The following is a 24,505-nucleotide window of genomic DNA, read 5'->3' as shown; positions in this document are numbered from 1 at the left end:
GGGCCCTGCTGTGAAATATTAGATCAAGAATTGTAATTACATGCCCCTGTTGAACAGGGGCAGAAAAATTGGGCCTTTGGTGGTGGTGGTGGTGGTGGTGCTGGTGCCACAACACTGCAACCCCTCACAGACACTCTAGTTGGAACGCAGGAACGAGCCCTGCAGCAAAGTATTGCATCAAAAATTGTAATTACACGCCCCTGTTAAACAGGGGCAGAAAAATTGGGCCTTAGGCACTGGTGCTGGTGCCACAACACTGCAAGCCCTCACAGACACTCTAGTTGGAACGCAGGAACGAGCCCTGCTGCAAAGTATTGCATCAAAAATTGTAATTACACACCCCTGTTAAACAGGGGCAGAAAAATTGGGCCTTAGGCACTGGTGCTGGTGCCACAACACTGCAACCCCTCACAGACACTCTAGTTGGAACGCAGGAACGAGCCCTGCTGCAAAGTATTGCATCAAAAATTGTAATTACACGCCCCTGTTAAACAGGGGCTGAAAAATTGTGCCTTAGGCACTGGTGGTGGTGCCCAGAACCAAAAATGTTCTTACAAGCTATCAGCGTGATCATTGAGGAGGAAGAGGATAATTACCCAGGGATAGTCACTCAGCATCAGCATAGGCAGTCTTTGAAGGGATCTGAGATTTCAAAAAAAAATATTCGGTTACATCAGCATCAGGTGCTTGGTAGCTGGTGGTGATCCAAGACTGATTCATTTTTATGAAGGTCAGTCGATCGACCGAGTCGGTGGACAGACGCACCCTGTGATCGGTTACCACGCCTCCAGCAGCACTGAATGTGCGTTCCGAAAGAACGCTGGATGCAGGACAGGCCAGTAGCTCAATTGCATACTGTGCAAGCTCTGGCCAGTGATCCATCCTCAAGACCCAGTAACCCAGAGGATTTTCGGTGGGAAAGGTGTCCAAGTCTGATCTTGCCCCTAGGTATTCCTGCACCATGTAAAACAGACGCTGGCGATGGTTGCTGGAACCGATCATACCTTGGGGCTGCGGACCAAAAAATTGTCTGAACGCATTGGTCAGACGGCCACCTTCTCCACCGCTCCTTCTTTGACTGACCGAAGCCTCAGCAACATGTTGTCCAGAAACAGGAGTTTGTAACCTCCCAGTCTCTGGGAACGCGTTGCACAGACCTTTCTGCAAGGCCTCCCGAAGATGTTTCATCCTCTGCTCCCTCTGCGATGGCAAGATAAGGTCCGCAACCTTACCCTTGTAACGTGGATCAAGGAGGGTTGCCAGCCAGTATTGGTCCTTCTCCTTGATACCATGAATACGAGGATCCTTACGCAGGCTTTGCAGGATCAGGGAGGCCATGCAGCGTAGGTTTGCTGAGGCATTCGGTCCGGAGTCCTCTGGGTGACTAAGGACGACATGGTCCGCAGCCACCTCCTCCCAGCCACGTACAAGTCCATGTGTTTCTTGGGACTGATCCCTTAAAGACTGCTGCTGATGCTGAGTGCCAGGCTCCACCTCCATACTGACACAATCTTCCTCCTCCTCCTCCTCCTCGTCCTCTTCCTGTGTGATCGGCGGGCACGCAGGAACACTGTCTGGATAAAGGGGGCCTTGAGAGCTAAGGAAGTCCTCCTCTTCCTGCCTCTGTTCTGCCTCAAGTGCCCTGTCCATTATTCCACGCAGCGTGTGCTCCAACAGGTGGACAAGGGGGACAGTGTCACTGATGCATGCACTGTCACTGCTCACCATCCTCGTGGCCTCCTTAAATGGTGACAGGAGAGTGCATGCATCCCTGATCATGGCCCACTGGCGTGGGGAAAAAAAAACAAGCTCCCCTGACCCTGTCCTGGTGCCATAGTCGCACAGGTACTCATTGATGGCCCTCTGCTGCGTGTGCAGCCGCTGCAGTATGGCCAACATTGAGTTCCACCTGGTGGGCATGTCACAGATTAGACGGTTCTTGGGCAGGTTAAACTCCTTTTGGAGGTCCGTCAGCTGAGCACTGGTATTATATGACCGGCGGAAATGCACACAGACTTTCCTGGCCTGCCTCAGGACATCCTGTAAGCCCGGGTACCTGCCCAAGAACCGCTGCACCACCAAGTTCAAGTTAAGGACGTGAGCCAAACAGGGCACATGGGTCATTTGTCCCTGTCGGAGGGCAGAGAGGAGGTTGGTGCCATTGTCGCAAACCACCATTCCTGCCTTAAGTTGGCGTGGCGTCAACCACCTCTGAACCTGCCCCTGCAGAGCTGACAGAACCTCTGCCCCAGTGTGGCTCCTGTCCCCCAAGCACACCAGCTCAAGCACCGCATGGCATCTTTTGGCCTGCGTACTTGCGTAGCCCCTTGAACGGCTACAGAGCACCGCTGGTTCCGAGGACAAAGCACAGGAAGAGGCCATGGAGGAAGAAGAAGAGGAGGGGGTGGAGGAGAGAGGTGTGTCACAATCATTAGCATTTTGGAGGCGTGGTGGCGGAACAACCTCCAACACTACTGCACCTTGTCCTGCATCCTTCCCAGCTGCCAGCAGAGTCACCCAATGCGCCGTGAAACTTAGGTAACGTCCCTGTCCATGCCTGCTGGACCATGAGTCAGCGGTAATATGCACCTTACCGCTGACCGCCCTGTCCAGCGAGGCATGGACATTGCCTTCCACATGCCGGTAGAGAGCCGGAATCGCCTTCCGTGAGAAAAAGTGGCGTTTGGGTACCTGCCACTGAGGAACCGCACATTCCACAAACTCACGGAAGGGGGCAGAGTCTACCAACTGAAAAGGCAGCAGTTGAAGTGCTAGCAATTTTGCCAAGCTAGCATTCAACCGCTGGGCATGTGGATGGCTGGGAGCAAACTTCTTTCGGCGGTGCAGCAGCTGGGGCAGGGAAATTTGACTGGTACAATCTGACGTTGGTGTACCAAAAGCAGATTGCCCACAAGTACTTGGCTGTGACACACCTAATTCTACACCTTCATTCCTCTCAGTGCAGGTCTCAGAGAGGACTGAAGGTATAGTGGGGTTGGAAATCTCAGCTAATGAGGAGCAAGGAGAGGTCCTCTTTGTTCTTTGGTGTGGGTCTTTTAGATACGCTTGCCAACGAACTGCATGGCAGGTCAACATATGTCTGGTCAAGCATGTGGTACCCAAGCGGGAGATGTTTTGGCCACGCGAGATACGCTTGAGACATATGTTGCAAATAGCAGCGGTGCGATCTGATGCACTTATCTCAAAAAAGGCCCACACCAAAGAACTTTTTGAATAACGTGCAGAGACTCTAGCGCCCTGCACATGTGGAGCTTTGGGGTGTGATGCAGTCAATGTGCTGCCCTTAGGCTGGCCCCTGGGAGGGCATCCTGCCTCGTTGGTGATGTGCCGCCTCCTCCTCCTCCTCCTCCTCCTCTCTTCTATTAGGCACCCACGTTGAGTCAGTGACCTCATCATCCCCTCCCTCCTCATCACTGGAGCAAACCTGGCAGTATGCTGCAGCAGGGGGAGCATGACTGCCAGATTGCTGTCCTTCTTGGGCACCCCCTCTGTCCGTGCTCATGTTACTGCCTTCATCGAGCTCAGTATCATCATCAGAGCCTTCCAAACGCTGGGCATCCTCCTGGAGCATGTACCCAACACTGTGGTCAAACAGTTCGAGGGACTCCTCAGGAGGACATGGTGGGGCTAGGGAAGGAGTCACTGATGACATTGAGCCAAGGGTAGAGGCCGCTGCTTTGCCAGACAAAGTACCCTGGGCATGGGTGAGAGAGGATGAGGAGGATGAGGACGGCTTGGTCATCCACTCGACCAAGTCTTCCGCATGTTGCGGCTCAACACGGCCAGCTGCCTAAAAAAAGCCCAAGCGTGTCCCACGGCCACGTGCTGATGAGGATGCACCGTCTCCACGACCAGCACTAGACACAGAGCCTGCTTGCCCTCTCTTATTGGCTTGTGACTGTCTGCCTCTCCTTCTTGGCCTTCCAGACATACTAATGGCCTGTAGCTGCACTAAGCTGGGATATATATATATATATATATATATATATATACTGATACTGCAGCTAGCAAAATCAACTGCCTGCCTGTAGTATGAGAACACCACCAACCTTCTACAGGTAGCTTTAGCTGAACACTGTGCAGAGCTCGCAAAAAACTAACTTGTAGCTTTTTTAGCTGCCTGCGGTAGTGATAGGATCAGGAAAACACCACCAACCTTCTACAGGTAGCTTTAGGTGAACACTGTGCAGAGCTCGCAAAAAAATAACTTGTAGCTTTAGCTGAACACTGTGAGCAGGACGCACAGCACTAACTTATAGTTTTAGCTAAACACTGTGAGCAGGACGCACTGCACTAACTTGTAGCTTGAGATGAACACTGTGCAGAGGTCTCACTACACCAACTTGTAGGTTTAGCTGAACACTGTGAGCAGGACGCACAGCACTAACTTGTATTTTTAGCTGAACACTGTGAGCAGGACGCACAGCACTAACTTGTAGTTTTAGCTGAACACTGTGAGCAGGACGCACTGCACTAACTTGTAGTTTTAGTTGAACACTGTGAGCAGGACGCACTGCACTAACTTGTAGCTTGAGATGAACACTGTGCAGAGGTCTCACTACACCAACTTGTAGGTTTAGCTGAACACTGTGAGCAGGACGCACCGCACTAACTTGTAGGTTTAGCTGAACACTGTGAAGTGGACGCACCACACTAACTTGTAGTTTTAGCTGAACACTGTGAGCAGGACGCACCCCACTAACTTGTAGGTTTAGCTGAACACTGTGAGCAGGACGCACTGCACTAACTGTAAATAGTCTAGCTGCCTGACTGTGGTACTAATAGGATCAAAATAACACCAGCAATTTTATTCAGGTAGCTGTAAATACTGTAACAAGACAAGCCTGCCTGTCAGTAAGAAGATAACAGGAACGGATCTAGCTGAACACTGTGAGCAGAACGCACTGCACTAACTTGTAGCTTTAGATGAACACTGTGCAGAGGTCTCACTACACCAACTTGTAGTTTTAGCTGAACACTGTGAGCAGGACGCACAGCACTAACTTGTAGTTTTAGCTGAACACTGTGAGCAGGACGCACTGCACTAACTTGTAGCTTTAGATGAACACTGTGCAGAGGTCTCACTACACCAACTTGTAGTTTTAGCTGAACACTGTGAGCAGGACGCACAGCACTAACTTATAGTTTTAGCTAAACACTGTGAGCAGGACGCACTGCACTAACTTGTAGCTTGAGATGAACACTGTGCAGAGGTCTCACTACATCAACTTGTAGTTTTAGCTGAACACTGTGAGCAGGACGCACAGCACTAACTTGTAGTTTTAGCTAAACACTGTGAGCAGGACGCACAGCACTAACTTGTAGCTTTAGATGAACACTGTGCAGAGGTCTCACTACACCAACTTGTAGGTTTAGCTGAACAGGACGCACTGCACTAACTGTAAATAGTCTAGCTGCCTGACTGTGGTACGAATAGGATCAAAAGAACACCAGCAATTTTCTTCAGGTAGCTGTAAATACTGTAACAAGACAAGCCTGCTTGTCAGTAGGAAGATAACAGGAACGGATCTAGCTAAACTGAATACAGTGTATATATATATATATATATATATGCAACACCTGGGATGCATATATATACACAATACACTGTAAGTGCAGCTAAACTGACTGACTGTTCTGCCTAATCTATCTAACTCAAATCAAATGTCACTGTCTGTCTCTCTCTCTCTCTCTCAATGAACGCCGGAACACACACTACACAGGGCCGCCGTGCAGGAGGCCTTATATAGTGTGGGGCGTGTACTAAATCCCCTGAGCCATAATTGGCCAAAGCCTCCTTGGCTTTGGCCAATTACGGCTCTCTGTTCAGACGGCGCTGTGATTGGCCAAGCATGCGGGTCATAGTGCATGCTTGGCCAATCATCAGCCAGCAATGCACTGCGATGCCGCAGTGAATTATGGGCCGTGACGCGACACACGAATTTGGCGCGAACGGCCCATATCGTTCGCAATTCAACGAACGATCGAACAGCCGATGTTCGAGTCGAACATGGGTTCGACTCGAACACGAAGCTCATCCCTAGTCTGTACTATCAGCAGACCGATTTGGGACAGTAAAAAAAAAAAAATTGGAGGATCAGAGAAGACCAGATAAACAGCCTTTTTACACAATGTGGATGATTAACCCCTTAGGTTCCACAGACAGTATAACAAGCACGCTTTGCTGAATATACAGACTGATTTTACTGTTGTGGTTTAGCTGTAAACTGAGTGGTTGCCATGTGCAGCTGCCATAGTTGCCATGTCTGCTTCAGTCTTAGCAAATTTCCCTCATTTTATTAAAATTGCATAAATGACAAATTGTCCTACTGAAGATTTTATGCATGGTGAACTAGTAGTTTCTTGCATCCATCAACTCCTACAATCTAAAAATGTACTAGGTGAGTTATATTTTAAATGATAATAACTTGGTCTTAAACTTTATCATTAAATAGGTAAATGAGCATACAGGCCTCAGATGAAAATATGACCCATTTTTCACTGCCTTGGTATGCACAGGTTGGGTATGACGATGATGGTAGGGGGATGAAACAGGCAGGGTTTAGATACATTCCACTCTTTACTCAACTGGGCCCTCTCCTACCCAGTGTTGCCAACCTACCTGATTGACATTTACTGACACGACATCCAAAATTTACTGGCATTTCCAAAAGTTACAAAATTACAGTTTTAAGTGCAAATTTCAGTTTGTAAGCTACAAACAAGTACAATATGCAATTAGCAATATGATTTAAGGTAGATATTAAGGCAAAGAACTTATTTCTTATTTTATTTTCGCTATAGTAAGTAGCTCAGGGACAGGACTCAGGAGGACAAGAAATTAGAATGGGCGACACATACACACATGAATGTTTCCTGTCATCATCTTTCCCCTCCCGGCCAATCTCCTTAAACTTATTTTGCGCACCTCTAGTCTGGCCCCACACTGAATGAACTATTCAGGCTCTCACTGTACCATGTGTCTACCTTCAGAATACAAATATGCAATTATACTTTCTATGCTGTGAATACCATCTCTTGCCCCTTCCTTTTTTCTGGCTACTGCCCCTTCACTCCCGTGAAGCTGCTTGAAGACCTTGGTGTTGGCCTTTACAAACCTATATCAGTATTTCTTCTCCCTGAAAATTCAAGAGAAATTATACATTTGAGGGAAATTATACAAAACTGGCTTATGACCTTGGAACCAAATCGAGAGGTGACTTTTCCCTTTTTTCCCAACTTGATAATGCCATCACATTTGGCAATCGTTGCTGGCCTTCTATTACTAAAAAAAATTACTCTCTTAGCATTCAGGAAACTAATGCCTAGTACACACGTTCAGAAAATAACCAAAATTACCGCTTTCAAATCGATCGTACGATAAACTGATCATTAGTACACAGCTTTCGAGAGCTGATCACAACAGTTTACCTGAAATTTTCCAAAGGGACGAACATGAAAAATTTTCTCTTACGATACCAGATTGTATGATTTTTGTTTAATTAATACAGTATTCAAGTGAAAAAAATCGGAAGAGCAAGACTACACGTGCTCAGAAACGTAAGAATACAATACATTACAATACAACACATTACATCACTCCTGAAGTTGTATTCTGGCATACGAGAATTATCAAAGGTTTAGTAAGCTCTTCATTTTCGATATGAGACTATCATGCAAAATAAATGCATGATCATGGGAATGTAGGCTGTACAAAAGAATCTTAATTAAAGAAATAATCCACACTCAGACTTATTCTTAATGGTGATAAATGGCCGCGGCACCTTTATTGGTATAAAACATAAACTTTATAAATAAAACATAAATAAATTATTTTAAATTTTCTTTTTCTTTTGTTTTATTTATTTATTTATTTAATTATTTTTCAATAAAACATATATCAATATCTCGCTCTGTTATACAACTCGAGCGAGTACCAAGAATAAAAACATTCATCAAAGTCCCCCCTTGATCCAAGGGTGACAAGCCACATAACAGGTGCTGCGACAGGGTGGGAGGGATGGGGAGCTCTTCAAGCCGCTGTGGGGTCAACTGTGACTGGAGCTTTAATGTGAGGGTCTTATATAGCCCCCAAAACACGTGTATTGATCCGCAATACACGTGTTTTTCCCGCCTGGAGATCACGTTTTTCCCGCTTGTGATCCACATGCCTGTCATGTTCTTCCATTTAAAGGAACAGTAACACCATTTTTTTTTTTTTTTAATATTTCTTTTGCCAGCCACAATCCCATGCCGTGGGCACTTAATTAATGCCCACTTCTTTCATTCGTCCAATACTCTCAACATGTGTACGAGCGATTACCGCTCATGGTTTTCCAAATACTTATTGGGCCAGGCCTTCCATCTATACCCTACTTTTAGCAATCTTATCTCTTCCTTTGACCTTCACCAGTATCTATATATGGATGTCAGCTTCCGATTTGTTTGCTCTTTCCTAACAACTGTTTTAAGCATTTCTTCATGCTTTATAGGTATCTAAATTTACCTCTCAACAAGGTCGGATTTATTACCTCCTCTTTCCATGATTTTTCAAACCACTCCCAACTTACTGTCAATGGTACATCATGCAATCTAGGTCGCAAGATCACATTCTAATGCCCCGATGGAAAATGTCCGATCGGAGCGTATTGTCGGAAATTCCGACCGTGTGTGGGCTCCATCGGACATTTTCCATCGGATTTTCCGACACACAAAGTTTGAGAGCAGGCTATAAAATTTTCGGACAACAAAATCCGTTGTCGGAAATTCCGATCGTGTGTACACAAATCCAACGGACAAAGTGCCACGCATGCTCAGAATAAATATAGAGATGAAAGCTATTGGCTACTGCCCCGTTTATAGTCCCTACGTACGTGTTTTACGTCACCACGTTCAGATTTTCCGACAACTTTGTGTGACCGTGTGTATGCAAGACAAGTCTGAGCCAACATCCGTCTGAAAAAATCCTAGGATTTTGTTGTCGGAATGTGCTTAGTTTTCTAAACTGAGGTGGTATCCACACATTTTTACTCAAATCCACCCCACTCATTTTGCTCTCTATTTTCACCCATTGTTTTTCTTTATTATTTTTTACCCAGTCTAAAATACGTGAGATAACTATAGCAACATAGTATTTTTTTATATCAGGTGCCCCCCACCCCCCCCCCTTTCTCTTATCATTAGCTAATTGTGCATACTTAATTCATGTTTTTTTACCCCTCCATATAAACATTAAAAACAAAGTGTGCAATTTATTCAAAAAATTCTGTGAAATTGAGATTGGGAGCATCTGAATTTTGTAGATAATTTTTGGGAGAACTGACATTTTGAGTAGGTTGATCCTGCCTCCCCATGAGAGCTGATTGCGTGGGAATTTATTCAAATCTGTCTTTATCTCATTAAGAAGTACCATATAATTGGTATGGAACAGAGTTTCCTTCTCTGGGGAGATTTTGACCCCTAAATAGTTAAGCTCTTTTACCCCCCACATAAAGGGAAGACTCTTTTGATAAGCCTTCTTCCTTTCTTTGTCCTCCACTATTTCCAGTATTTCTGACTTAGTTGAGTTTACCCGAAAGTTTGATAATCTGCCATACGTCTTGATGGTTTCTAATAGGTTCGGGAGGGAAATCCTCGGGCGAGTGACATACAATAAGATGTCGTCCGCAAAAGCGGCGATTTTATACTCCTCTCCCCCGATTTTAACCCCACTAATATCCGGGCTGAGCCTGATCCTGGCCAGTAAGGGTTCAAGCATCAGCACGAAGAGTAGCGGGGAAAGAGGGCACCCCTGTCTAGTACCGTTGTACATCTTAAAGGGTTCGGAAAGCGTGCCGTTTACCTTGACTCTTGCAGAAGGAGAGGCGTATAGACTTTTTATCCTTCTAAACATGTTGTTACCTATACCCATCTCCTCGAGAGTGTCCCACATGAAGCCCCAGTCTACCCTGTCGAAAGCTTTTTCAGCGTCCATTGACAGGAGTAGACCTGGGGCTCCCCTGTTCTTCATTATCTGGGTCATCATTAGTGTTTTAATACCATTATCCCTCCCTTCCCTCCCCGGCACGAAGCCCAGTTGGTCAGAATGGACGACCTCATTAATGATCTTCTTCAGTCTGTCAGCCAAGATTTTTGCGAACAGCTTCGTGTCAACATTCAGGAGAGAGATGGGTCTGTAGCTAGAACACAAAGTACAATCCTTTCCCTCCTTCCTAATAATGGCGATACTTGCTTCTAGTGCTTCCTTCCTCATCTCCCACTTTTCCCCTATCCCATTCATATAAGAGCACATTATGGGGATCAGTGTTTCCTGAAATTTTTTATAATAAAGGACAGTCAATCCTAGACATGTGCAGGATGAAAAAATTCCTTTAGTTTAGTTTCGTTTCGATTCGTTATTTAACTTAATTCGTTTAGTTAAATTCGTTGCATTCATTACATTCGTTTTCGGAATTCGTTTCGTTTCGTATTCGAATTCGAAAAAATTCGACCGCATTCGAAAAAATTTGACCATATTCGAAAAAAACTATCAAATTCGAAAAAATTCTAACACATTCGAAAAAAACTGTCAAATTCGAAAAAATTCCACCACATTCGAAAAAAACTATCAAATTCGAAAAAATTCTACCACATTCGAAAAAAACTGTCAATTTCGAAAAAATTCTACCACATTCGGAAAAACCTATCAAATTCGAAAAAATTCCACCACATTCGAAAAAAACTATCAAATTCGAAAAAATTCTACCACATTCGAAAAAAACTGTCAAATTCGAAAAAATTCTTACTACATTTGAAAAAACTATCAAATTCGAAAAAATTCTACCACATTCGAAAAAAACTGTCAAATTCGAAAAAATTCTACCACATTCGAAAAAAACTGTCAAATTCGAAAAAAACAATAACTGAATTTGAAAAAGTAAACTATATATAACCATTTTGCGAAATTTGAAATTCGTATAGAATGAAATCGAATTCCAATAGAAAAGATTAGGATAGAATAGAAAGTATAAAAGAATAGCATAGAAAAACAATAGATCAGAATAGAAAAAAATATAATATATTGTATTCTAAGCTTTTCTATTTGAATTCGAATTCATTCTGTACCAAATTCCAATTTTGGAAGATGGTTAAATATATATATTATATTTTTTTTCTATTCTGTTCCATTGTTTTTCTATGCTATTCTTTTCTATTCTATTCTAAACTTTTCTATTCGAATTTGAATCAATTCTATGCGAAATTCGAATTTCGGAAGATGGCTTCTAAAATTAGAATTTCGTATAGAATGAATTCGAATTTGAATAGAAAAGATTAGAATAGAAATAGAATAGACTAGAAAAACAATAGAACAGAAGAGAATAAAATATAATATATATATTTTTTTCTATTCTGTTTCATTGTTTTTCTATGCTATTCTTTTTTATTCTATTCTAAACATTTCTATTCGAATTTGAATTCATTCTATACGAAATTCGAATTTCGGAAGATGGCTTCTGAAATTCGAATTTCGTATAGAATGAATTTGAATAGAAAAGAATAGACTAGAAAAACAATAGAACAGAACAGAATAAAATATAATATATATATTATATCTTTTTCTATTCTGTTCTATTGTTTTTCTAGTCTATTCTTTCTACTCTATTTTAATCTTTTCTATTCAAATTAATTTTATACGAAATTCGAATTTTGGAAGATGGTTTTATATATATATATATATATATATATATATATATATATATATATATATATATATATATATATAAAAAATATTTTTTCTATTCTGTTCTATTGTTTTTCTATTATTTTCTATTATATTCTGATCTTTTCTATTTGAATTCAAATTCATTCTATACAAAATTCGAATTTCAGAAAATAGTTATATAGAAATAGAATGAAATCAAATTCTAATAGAAAAGAATAGAATAGAAAAACAAGAGAACAGAATAGAAAGAAATATTTTATATATATATAAAAATAAATAAAACCATCTTCCGAAATTGGAATTTGGTACAGAATGAATTCGAATAGAAAAGATTAGAATAGAATATTTTATATTTTTTTCTATTCTGTTCTATTGTTTTTCTATGCTATTCTTTTATATTATTTTCTGTTCTATTCTAATCTTTTCTATTTGAATTCATTCTGTACCAAATTCCAATTTCGGAAGATGTGTGTGTATATATATATATATATATATATATATATATATATATATATATATATATATATATATATTTATATTTTATTTTTTTTTTCTATTCTGTTCTATTGTTTTTCTGTTCTAGTCTTTTCTATTAGAATTCGATTTCATTCTATTTCATTCTGTTTCTGTATAAGCATTTTCGGAAATTCAAATTTCGTATAGAATGATTTTGCATTCAAATAGAAAAGATTAGAATAAAATAGAAAAGAATAGAAAAGAATAGAAAAACAATAGACCAGCATAGAAAAAAAATAAAAATAAAAAAATATATATAAATATGTATACCGTATTTATCGGCATATAACACGCACTTTTTTCCCCTTAAAATCAGGGGAAAATCATGGGTGCGTGTTATACGCCGATCCCTTGCGATCCTGAGCTGACAGATCTTCAAAATCGCCGACCGCGATTTGAAAATGGCGCCGAAATACACAGAGCCGGTCCTCGGCTCTTCTCGGCCACTTTCGGCTTCACTCGAGTGCCGCCCGAACCTAGCCGAGTGTACTCGGCTAGGTTCGGATAGCTCCGCTCACAGTCACGCCCATCCCGGGCGGGACTACAAGTGGAGCCGAAAGTGAACGAGAGCCACCGAGAAGAGCCGAGGACCGGCTCTGTGTATTTTGGCGCCGGCGGCACCATTTTCAAATCGCAGTCGGCGATTTTGAAGCTCAGAATCGCAGGGGATCACAGGATTTTCAAACTGCGAGCTGCAAGGCTGCACTGGGGCAAGGCTGCACTGGGGCAAGGCTGCACTGGGATAAGGCTGCAATGGACACTGGGAAGGCTGCACTGACAAGGCTGCACTGACATGGCTGCACTGGGGCAAGGCTGCACTGAGAAGGCTGCAATGATGGGCATTTAAATGTAAGTTTTTTTCCCTTAAACTTCCCTCCTAAAAGTTTTTTTTTCCTTAAAATTCCCTCCTAAACTTGGGGTGCGTGTTATACGCCGATAAATACGGTCATTTTTTTGTATTATTGCATCCGAATTTCCGAATAATGAAAAATTCATCCGAATTTCGATTCGGAACGAAACGAAATGCACATGCCTAGTCAATCCATCGGGTCCTGGGCTTTTCCCATTTGGGGTGTCTTGTAGAGCTTTCTTAAGTTCCTGTTCGGTTATAGGGGTTTCTAATATGGCTTTATATTCTTCAATCATTTTTGTTAATTTAGCCTCTTCCAAAAAAATTTTATTATCCCCTCGCTTACGTCTACTTGCCTCGTGTGGACTATCTGCATTTATTGCATATAGCTCGCTATAGAAATCTCTGAATGCTTTCGCGATGTCGCGCGTATTATGTTTGATTTCACCCGATTTAGACTTAGCCCTAGCAAGGAGTTTGCCTGGTTTGTTTCCCTCCCACAAATAAACATTTTATATCCCTGAATCCTACCCCCCCCCATAGAAGCTAACCCCCACCCACCCCTCGCAAGCCTACCCCCTTAGCTGTGACTGTAGGCAAGACACACTTGTCTTTGTACTCCTTACCTGGTTGCCGCCACACATACTTGACACCATCTGAACTAAATACGTTTATCTTAGTCTCATCAGACCACAGGACATGGTTTCAGTAATCCATGTCCTTAGTCTGCTTGTCTTCAGCAGCTAAGGGCTTTCTTGTGCATCATCTTTAGAAGAGGCTTCCTTCTGGGACAACAGCCATGCAGACCAATTTGATGCAGTGTGCGGCGTATGGTCTGAGCACTGACAGGCTGACCCCCCACCACTTCAACCTCTGCACCAATGGCAGCACTCATACGTCTATTTCCCAAAGACAACCTCTGGCTATGATGCTGAGCATGTGCACTAAACTTCTTTGGTCGACCATGACGAGGCCTGTTCTGAGTGGAACCTGTCCTGTTAAACCACTGTATGGTACTAGCCACCATGCTGCATCTCAGTTTCAGGGTCTTAGCAATCTTCTTAGATAGACAAAGGGAGAGGCGCCTCTGGGTGTAGAAGTATAACAAGTTTAAAGTAAGCAAGTCACATTTGAGAAGAAAAAAAAGCAGGCATGTAGTTAGTCCCAACACAGTGGGGGGGGGGGATGTCATCAGTAGATGGTCCAATCCTGGATGGGAAGTGCAGTATTCACTCGTTCGCCGCTCACTGCTGTACTGCTGATGTGTAAGCCGGCCGCAGTGGAGAACAGCTCAGAACGAGGCCTGTAACGCTGGTGGTATGGAAGACGAGGATGGATGAGGTCACTGGCATGTGACGCGTTTCCTGAGCATGTGCACTGCGGGTGACATGGCAGCCGCCCTCCTTTATCAAGCTAACCAGTGGAACTACAAGGAGCTGCCTTAAAAGATGTACAGGGGGGGGGGGGGGCTGGTACAGATACGTATCGATAGCACAGGGAATCATTAAGGATCGTATACATTCGTGATGTGCAACAAATAGGATAATCATACCAGATACAGGATGAGCAACATGAAATACACACATAAAAAAATATTAAACATTGGAGGCTAAAAACATTATTAAGACCACATGATAATAGTCTTTAGGCAATCTATAGTTATTAAAAAACAAACATAATCAGCAGCAAGTATGATTACTCAAAAGGGAAAAAAACACAGGGAAAAAGGGGTGAAGGAGAAAAATGTATATGGGAAAAAGGAAATAATAATATTCTTATGTCCCTTGTAATAGGGGTCATCCTCTATATGAATGATGATTTAGTTAGAGTGAATTATGAAAGATAATTATCATTTACATGCCGCTGGCCTTATTAAGTGCTTTTCCCTATTGGCTCCTGAATGTTTCAGTGATATCTTTTTGGTGGTTATTACTACTGTTTGACACAAGATGCACACATGCCCCTGCTATAGCAACATTTAAAGCTTGCTTACTAGTAGGTACTCTTATGTATTTTGATTTATAGTGCTTCTTAGGATATATAACTTACTTATAACTTACTGCTCTTCATATTACCCATTAGAATCAGCTGCGCGCTGTCTACTTGTTTACAGCTTGCTAGAAGTATTCCGCATTTTTGGAAATTTCTGGCTATTGGAGATTTGTACATGAGGCCTAGTCTACCCTAAGGTATATTTTATGGCTGTTTTTTTCTTTCCGCCTCTTCTGGTTTAGCATACGCTTTTTAATGCAGTATGATGTAATATTTTATTTTTAATTTTAATTTGAATATATCTCATTTCAGACAGTGAGATTCGTTCTCCTTTTTCTTTTCTTTGTTACGTCTCTGATCCTTGATTGTGTCCTGAAGAAGCCTAACGGCGAAACGCATAGACACACAAGGGCTCATTGTACAAATTGTATCATTTTATATGATTTTTAATCTTTTTGAACACTGTGATTATACCATCTACTTTTTACAATAAACTTTATTTTTGTTACTTCTTCATTGTTTCTATGCCTTAAAAGTCCGACCTTTGGTTATTTGTTTAGTACCCCTGTTTTCCCCCGAAAGATAATTATCAATCATAGGTCACTAGATAGATCAAAAATCAAATATCAAAAATCAATGTTATATAACCCGATTAATTGAAAAATTAATCAATAACCAATTTAAAAATTAATTATTTAAATTTTTTTAATTATTTAATCAATTTCCTAACAAAATGTTATTATTATTATTCATGAGTAATGACATCTGGGAATTTATTATGGAAAATGAATTTATAAAATTGATTTATAAAAATCAATTAATTAATTAATTAGTTAGTTAATAATTAACTATTGTTATTAGTCAGTCAGAACCCCAAATAATCAATTAAAAAGTAAAAAATTAATCAAAAATTATTATTCATGGATAAGCGCATGGGGGTACATATGTATGTGCACACACACACACACTTTCTCAAATGTGCACATACACATGCATCCAGAGCACAAGGAATAGGTGAAGATACATTGCTACATCAGAATGGTGACTGGGGAAAACCTAAAATGAGCCAACTATGGGGGGGGGGAGAAAGCAAGAAAGCGGAGGTGTTACCTAAACTCTGTCGTGACCAATACTTACTTATGAATGTCCGCCACCCCCAAAGGAAGACTAAACCTGAATAGAGTGCAGAAATAAACGGTTACATAGAAGAAAACTAAAGTTATCTAATGTATACAGTGCCTTGCAAAAGTATTCACCCCCCCTTTGCTTTTGACCTATTTTGTTACATTACAGCCTTTAGTTCAATGTTTTTTTAATCTAAAATATATGTGATGGATCAGAACACAATAGTCTAAGTTGGTGAAGTAAAATTAGAAAAATATATACATAAAACTATTTTTCAGAAATAAAAAAACTGATAATTGGCATGTGCGTATGTATTCACCCCCTTTGTTATGAAGCCCATAAAAAGCTCTGGTGCAACCAATTACCTTCAGAAGTCACATAATTAGCGAAATTATGACCACCTGTATGCAACCAAAACTCATGGACCGGGCAAGGAGGGCATTAATCAGAGAGGAAGCACAGAGACCTAAGGTAACCCTGGAGGAGTTGCAGAGTTCCACAGCAGAGACTGGAGTGTCTGTACATAGGATGACAATAAGCCGTACGCTCCATAGAGTTGGGCTTTATGGCAGAGTGGCCAGAAGAAAGCCATTACTTTCAGCAAAAAACAAAATGGCACCTTTTGAGTTTGTGAAAAGGAATGTGGGAGACTCCCAAAATGTATGGAGGAAGATGCTCTGGTCTGATGAGACTAAAATTGAACTTTTTGGCCATCAAAGAAAACACTATGTCTGGGGCAAACCCAACACATTACATCACCCAAAGAATACCATCCCCACATTGAAACATGGTGGTGGCAGCATCATGCTGTGGGGATGTTTTTCAGTAGTTGGGACTGGGAAACTGGTCAGAGTTGAGGGAAAGATGGATGGTGCTAAATACAGGGATATTCTTGAGCAAAACCTGTACCACTCTGTGTGTGATTTGAAGCTAGGACAGGGGTTCACCTTCCAGCAGGTCAATGACCCTAAACACACTGCTAAAGCAAAAATCCCAGTGGTAAGATGTGGCAAGCTCAGCTGTGATAGCCGCAAAAGGTGGCTCTACAAAGTATTGACTTAAGGGGGGTGAATGTTCTGTAAATTAAATGATGCAAATCCTCAAACAATCCATGTTAATTCCAGGTTGCGAGGCAACAATACACGAAAAATGCCAAAAGGGTGAATACCTTTGCAAGGATCGTATATATACAGTATATATATATATTAGGAGTTTGGCTGAGTGACCCTTAATGTAATACGACACCTCATCCCAATAGTTTGAAAATCAATTTGGGGAAGCAAAGGAATGGGGATTATGGCGGTGCCAAGAGAAACAAGATACAATACTTAAAAGTAAAAATTACTATTTATTTATTTAACATCAATCAATAAAATTTAGACAAAACAATCACAAAGACGAGGTGTGCAAAAGAATTCTAAAATCAATCTGTAGCAAAAACAATTTCACGTCACAGTTGTTTAATACCTACAATGGCTACAGAGTTTTCTATAAAGAAAAATACAGCAGTCAATGAGTGTCTCGGAGCAGTTGATATGTTACAGATCAATATAGATATACAGATATCACCATATGTTTGCGATCCGTCTAGGAGAAATAAGCCCCATTACCCCTCTGTTTTTGCTACAGATTGATTTTAGAATTCTTTTGCACACCTCGTCTTTGTGATTGTTTTGTCTAAATTTTATTGATTGATGTTAAATAAATAAATAGTAATTTTTACTTTTAAGTATTGTATCTCGTTTCTCTTGGCACCGCCATAATCCCCATTCCTTTGCTTCCCCAAATTGATTTTCATATATATATATATATATATATATATATATATATATATATATATATATTGTCAGGATCCGAGGGGTTAACGAGCAGCTGTGAGACAGTTAAGTCAACTTAAAAGGCTTTATTCAGCAAAGAACAAAAGAAAATTGACAGGCTTTGTCTTTATAGGCAGTTCAAACAACACAAAAACTCTTCTTAGCAGTAATAGTCCTTTTAAATAATGCTCAGCATCGCAGCCACAGCAAATAACATAGCAAAGTCCCAGTTCAGGCAAGCTCACCCAGCAGGATCAAGTCATAGGCAAACAGTGTCCTCCAGCTTTAAGCTCCTCTCAGCTCCGATAGCTCAACAACCATCTCTTTCACAGCCTCTCTGACCAGGTGCCTAATAAGCAGGCCTAAAAGGGAAGTACTTGCCCTGTGTCATTAACCCTTCCCAGGCTGACTCTATATATATATATATATATATATATATATATATATATATATATATATATATGTGTAAATGCTTTTAAACATACATATGAGCATATTTATATGCCCATACACATACATCTAGGTAAGGTATCGGATGTTACCCATACCAGAGGACGGTGGCAATCTGGATCCCTTCATTTATACCACCTGGTAAGAGAACATACAGGCAATAAATCCAGTATGTTTCTCTCGCACACAGTTGTTTAAAACATTCCGCTGCATAGAGGGATTTGGGGATCTGCTCAATGACCCATACTCAAAGTCCATTAGTGGACCTATGGTGGACATTAACAAAATGTACCTACCTCAATGAAACGTCTATGCTCACCCAACCTCTGTCTCATAGGTTGCATGGTTCGGCCTACATAGATCAGGCCACAGGGGTAGGTGAGACTGTAAACAACAAAATCAGATGAACAGTTATAAAATTATTTTAAGGGATATGTTTTACCTTTAGTACAAAAGGACTTTTGAACATGTACGAATTTACAGGTTTTGCGCAGTTCCCTACGACATTGGTACATGCCCACCAATGGTATAAGTACCGACGCGGATGGTGAAGTAATGGTAGATTTGAATTTGGTGGGGGCGATTTTATTTTTCAGATTAGGGGATTTTCGGTATGTGACTGAGGATGCTTTTTAGGCGTGGATCTTGAAGCAGGATATTTCAATGGTTAGATAGTATATTCTCCATTTTTTTGTATTGGGAATGGAATGTGGTGATAAATCTAGTAGAATGATCCCCAGATTTGGGAGTAGATTTGGGGGGTTTTCCTTTCAAATGGGTTTTATAAGCCATGTTCACAAGGGGCTCAGGGTACTCTTTATCAAGAAATGTATTTTCAAATTCATGCTGAGTTCTACATGATGCCAAACTCACAGGCAAGACATGTCACACCATTTGTGGGAAATTCAAACAATTGTAGAGAATTATCCAAACCAAGAACCAGCAGTGGTGGGATAAATTCTTTTTGCAGCAATATATTGACACCAAAATCTCTCCGAGAGGTTTGAGGGTCATGAAAGATTGCCCTCCTTTTTTGGACGATGATGACAAAAAAAAGAATGGGCTGGCATCACCGAGTTTTGTACTGCTAAGTGGATGGGAATATTGATTTCTCATTGAACCAATAGGTTCAACAAAGTAACTCACCAAGTCAAGCTATTAGTAGAGAAAATTTGTGGTCATAATGTCTCTCATGGCTTGAGGTATTAAAGAAAAATACCAAACGAGCTGAGGATCACCTCATTGAAACTAAAATGAGCAAGTTCAAACGAGACTTGGACGATTACAATTTCAACAGGGTATTTTCATGGAAGAAGAAAAAATATCACACTATGATCCCAACATCTTGGACACCCTTAGTGTTTGATCATAATCTACATCCCCCTCCCCCTACTCCCGTAGTAACTCATCCTCCTCTGGCCACCTTTCCTCCTCCCCCATTGATGGGTTTGCATCTTATTAGTCCAACTACCTCTGGCAGACATCAGAGACAAGATAGACCGAATTTAGTCACTGGTAATCACATAAATAACACCACCAACACTCAAAATAAAAATAGTATCCATGTTGAAAATAAAAATCACCGCAGGACCAATTAGAGTGGTGATGAAGTCACTGCTCTGAATAGGTTTTATAATAGGCCCAACTCGGCTGACAACACTGGGAGCATACGGAATCACACCTCTACTCAGCCTGTGTCTTCTTCCCTATCCCAGTCCAGTCTTCCCAATACTAACAATACATCCATTTTTGGTTGTCCTGTTGTTGCCCCTGTGACAGTACCATCCATTAGATCTCATACAGTTGCTTGTTCCACTTCTTCTCCCTCCTCCCTTTCCATATCAATTGCCTGGCAGGCACTTTAACAGCTGAGTCTGGTGAGTATATGGACCATAATCCAATGGTACCAAACTCCATAGCTCATCCTGCTCCGGCTATAGGCCCTAATCCTACTCCCAATATAGATCCCTCTTTTTAGTGAACAGTCCTCCTCCGACATCCTTCTCCAGAAAAAGAAAACTCACAGGAGAGGCTACAGAGGAGGACGAACTAGAAAACAACCCCAATGCTCAAAAATGCTTCAACCTTTCATCACACATACTTTCCTCTGCAGACACATCTCTCCTGAGTCTTGGCTTACATTTTGCCCCAATTAACAAACCGAATCCCTTTCTTTTATTTAAAGATTTGAATCAATATATACGTAACCTCACTCTAAAAAGATACTATCATCTAAAACAAGAAAAGGATAAAAACCACCCCCCAGATGAGTCCACATCCTCTTCCCCAGCCAACTTATCCATAGACCAGATTCATTTTAATATTGATCTCATCAACACTGTGCATATGTTATCCACTGAGGATGAGTCTTTGAGCCTGTTCACGCAACATTTGGCCACTTCACCTCCCATTGTTCATTCATCTCTCAGACCCAAGTTTATTTTTTACCCATCACATGCCAAGGGTCCTTATTCAGAAAGCTTTTATAGGGTAGTCTATGCAGATCTTTTAAAGCTATGACAGTCCACTACCACAACAAATCTAATAACCTCTCCCCATTAAAAATAAAATCTCTTGATGTACTGATGCAGGCACAGGATATTGTAATCAAATCCGCTGATAAGGGCGGAAGGATTGTCATCCTCAACAAGTCTGATTATGTGGGAGGAGCCAACCGACTACTCTCATATAACACCACCTACGCCAAGCTAAACAGGGGCCCCAAAGCTGACTTTGCTAAGGAAGCTGATTCACTCATTTCCACTGCACTTAAAGATGTTATCATTTCCAAAACTGAAACTTTTATCAGATACCATATTTTTACCACCTTCCCAAGATCCACAAGAATCTAGAACATCCTCCAGGTAGACCCAATGTGGCAGTGATGGACAGTGTGACCACTTGCTTCAGTCTATATATAGACCAATACCTTCAGCCCATAGTACACCAACTGCAATCATATATTAGGGATGGTACACACTTGTTGGAACTTTTGTCTCCCTGCAAGTGGGAGCCGACCTATTTATGGCTCTCACTGGACGTTAATTCTTTGTACACCTTCATCCCGCACAGCTTTGGTCTAATGGCCTGGAATACTTCTTGGCCCAAGATCCACTAATTAACCCACGACAGGCTGCATTCATCCTGGAAGCAACTTGTTTTTGCTTGACACATAACTATTTTAATTTCAATGGAGATTATTATTCGCAGCAACAGGGCACGGTGATGGGGGCAAACTTTGCCCCCTTATACACGAACTTGGCTATGGGTTTTTGGGGGTCCAAGCACGTCCTTCATGACAACCCTTTTTTGGCCCATGTTGTCTTTTTTGGAAGATACATAAACGATATAATTGTCATTTGAGATGGCACCCCTGATCTCATTAGCCAATTTGTTGAGTACTGCAACAGCAATACATATGGACTATCATTTACAGTGCCTTGCAAAAGTATTCATCCCCTTGGCTTTCTACCTATTTTGTTACATTACAGCCTTTAGTTCAATGTTTTTTTTATCTGAATTACATGTGGTGGATCAGAACACTATAGTCTATTTTGGTGAAATAAAATTTGAAAAATATATACATAAAACTATTTTTCAGAAATAAAAAACTGATAATTGGCATGTGCGTATATATTCACCCCCTTTGTTAAGAAGTCCATAAAAAGTTCTGGCGCAACCAATTACCTTCTGAAGTCACATAATTAGTGAAATTATGTCCACCTGTGTGCAATCTAAGTGTCACTTGATCTGTCATTACATATACACACCTTTTTGAAAGGCCCCAGAGGCTGCAACACCTAAGCAAGAAGCACCACTAACCAAACACTGCCATGAAGACCAAGGAACTGTCCAAACAAGTAAGGCACAATGTTGTTGAGAAGTACAAGTCAGGGTTAGGTTATAAAAAAATATCCAAATCTTTGATGATCCCAAGGAGCACCATCAAGTCTATCATAACCAAATGGAAAGAACATGGCACAACAGCAAACCTGCCAAGAGATGGCCGCACACCAAAACTCATGGACCGGGTAAGGAGGGCATTAAATAGAGAGGCAGCACAGAGACCTAAGGTAACCCTGGAGGAGCTGCAAAGTTCCACAGCAGAGACTGGAGTATCTGTACATAGGACAACAATAAGCCGTACGCTCCATAGAGTTGGGCTTTATGGCAGAGTGGCCAGAAGAAAGCCATTATCTTCAGCAAAAAACAAAATGGCATGATTTGAGTTTGTGAAAAGGCATGTGGGAGACTCACAAAATGTATGGAGGAAGGTGGTTTGGTCTGATGAGATTAAGAATGAGCTTTTTGGCCATCAAAGAAAACACTATGTCTGGCACAAACCCAACACATCACATCACCCAAAGAACACCATCCCCACAGTGAAACATGGTGGTGGCAGCATCATGCTGTGGGGATGTTTTTCAGCAGTCGGGACTGGGAAACTGGTCAGAGTTGAGGGAAAGATGGATGGTGCTAAATACAGGGATATTCTTGAGCAAAACCTGAGGCTAGGATGGAGGTTCACCTTCCAGCAGGACAATGACCCCAAACACACTGCTAAAGCAACACTTGAGTGGTTCAAGGGGAAACATGTAAATGTGTTGGAATGGCCTAGTCAAAGCCCAGACCTCAATCCAATAGAAAATTTGTGGTCAGACTTAAAGATTGCTGTTCACAAGCGCAAACCATCCAACTTGAAAGAGCTGGAGCAGTTTTGCAAGGAGGAATGGGCAAAAATCCCAGTGGTAAGATGTGGCAAGCTCATAGAGACTTATCCAAAGCGACTTGGAGCTGTGATAGCCGCAAAAGGGGGCTCTACAAAGTATTGACTTTAGGGGGGTGAATAGTTATGCACATTGACTTTTTATGTTATTTTGTCCTATTTGTTGTTTGCTTCACAATAAAAAAAAAAACATCTTCTAAGTTGTAGGCATGTTCTGTAAATTAAATTATGCAAATCCTCAAACAATCCATGTTAATTCCAGTTTGGGAGGCAACAAAACATGAAAAATGCCAAGGGGGGTGAATACTTTTGCAAGGCATTGTAGTTCCACTGGTTAGCTTGATAAAGGAGCGTGGCTGCTGTGTCACCGCAGTGCGCATGCTCAGGAAACGCGTTGCATGCCAGTGATGTCATCCATCCTCGTCTTCCATACCACCAGTGTTACAGACCTCATTCTGAGCTGTTCTCCACCGCGGCCGGCTTACACATCAGCAGTACAGCAGTGAGCGGCGAACGAGTGAATACTGCGCTTCCCATCCAGGATTGGACCGTCTACTGATGACATCTCCCCCCCCCCCCACTGTGTTGGGACTAACTACATGCCTGCTTTTTACTTCTCAAATGTGACTTGCTTACTTTATGTGCCATTAAACTTGTTATACTTCTACACCCAGAGGCACCTCTCCCTTTGTCTATTTGCAGTGTACTGGAACTGGTTTCTGTTCCCATATGACGGCTGCCCTGAGTGGTGGATCCTACACCCTCCTTGGTCTGTGGACTTTTCTTCCATACCTGTTAGATATACATATATATATATTTGCATTGCCCTTGACTTATATGCCTTATAACCTGTGGGAAAATTTCTGTTTAGTTCCTTGCGCCTATACTTGCCTTATTGCAATCTTCTTATAGCCTAGGCCAGTGATGGCGAACCTTGGCACCCCACATGTTTTGGAACTACATTTCCCATGATGCTCATGCACTCTGCAGTGTAGTTGAGCATCATGGGAAATGTAGTTCCAAAACATCTGGGGTGCCAAGGTTCGCCATCACTGGCCTAGGCCATCTTTATGTAGAGCAACAATTCTTTTTTTCAGATCCTCAGAGAGTTCTTTGCCATGAGGTGCCATGTTGAACTTTTAGTGACCAGTATGAGAGAATGAGAGCGATAACACCAATTTGAACACACCTGCTCCCCATTCACACCTGAGACATAACACTAACGAGTCACATGACACCGGGGAGGGAAAATGGCTAATTGGGCCCAATTTGGACATTTTCACTTAGACATTAATGGCTGTGTGTTG

The sequence above is a fragment of the Aquarana catesbeiana genome, linkage group LG05 (genome assembly GCF_042186555.1).
Source record: "Aquarana catesbeiana isolate 2022-GZ linkage group LG05, ASM4218655v1, whole genome shotgun sequence".
NCBI lineage: Eukaryota > Metazoa > Chordata > Amphibia > Anura > Ranidae > Aquarana > Aquarana catesbeiana.
This window is presented reverse-complemented; position numbering follows the sequence as displayed.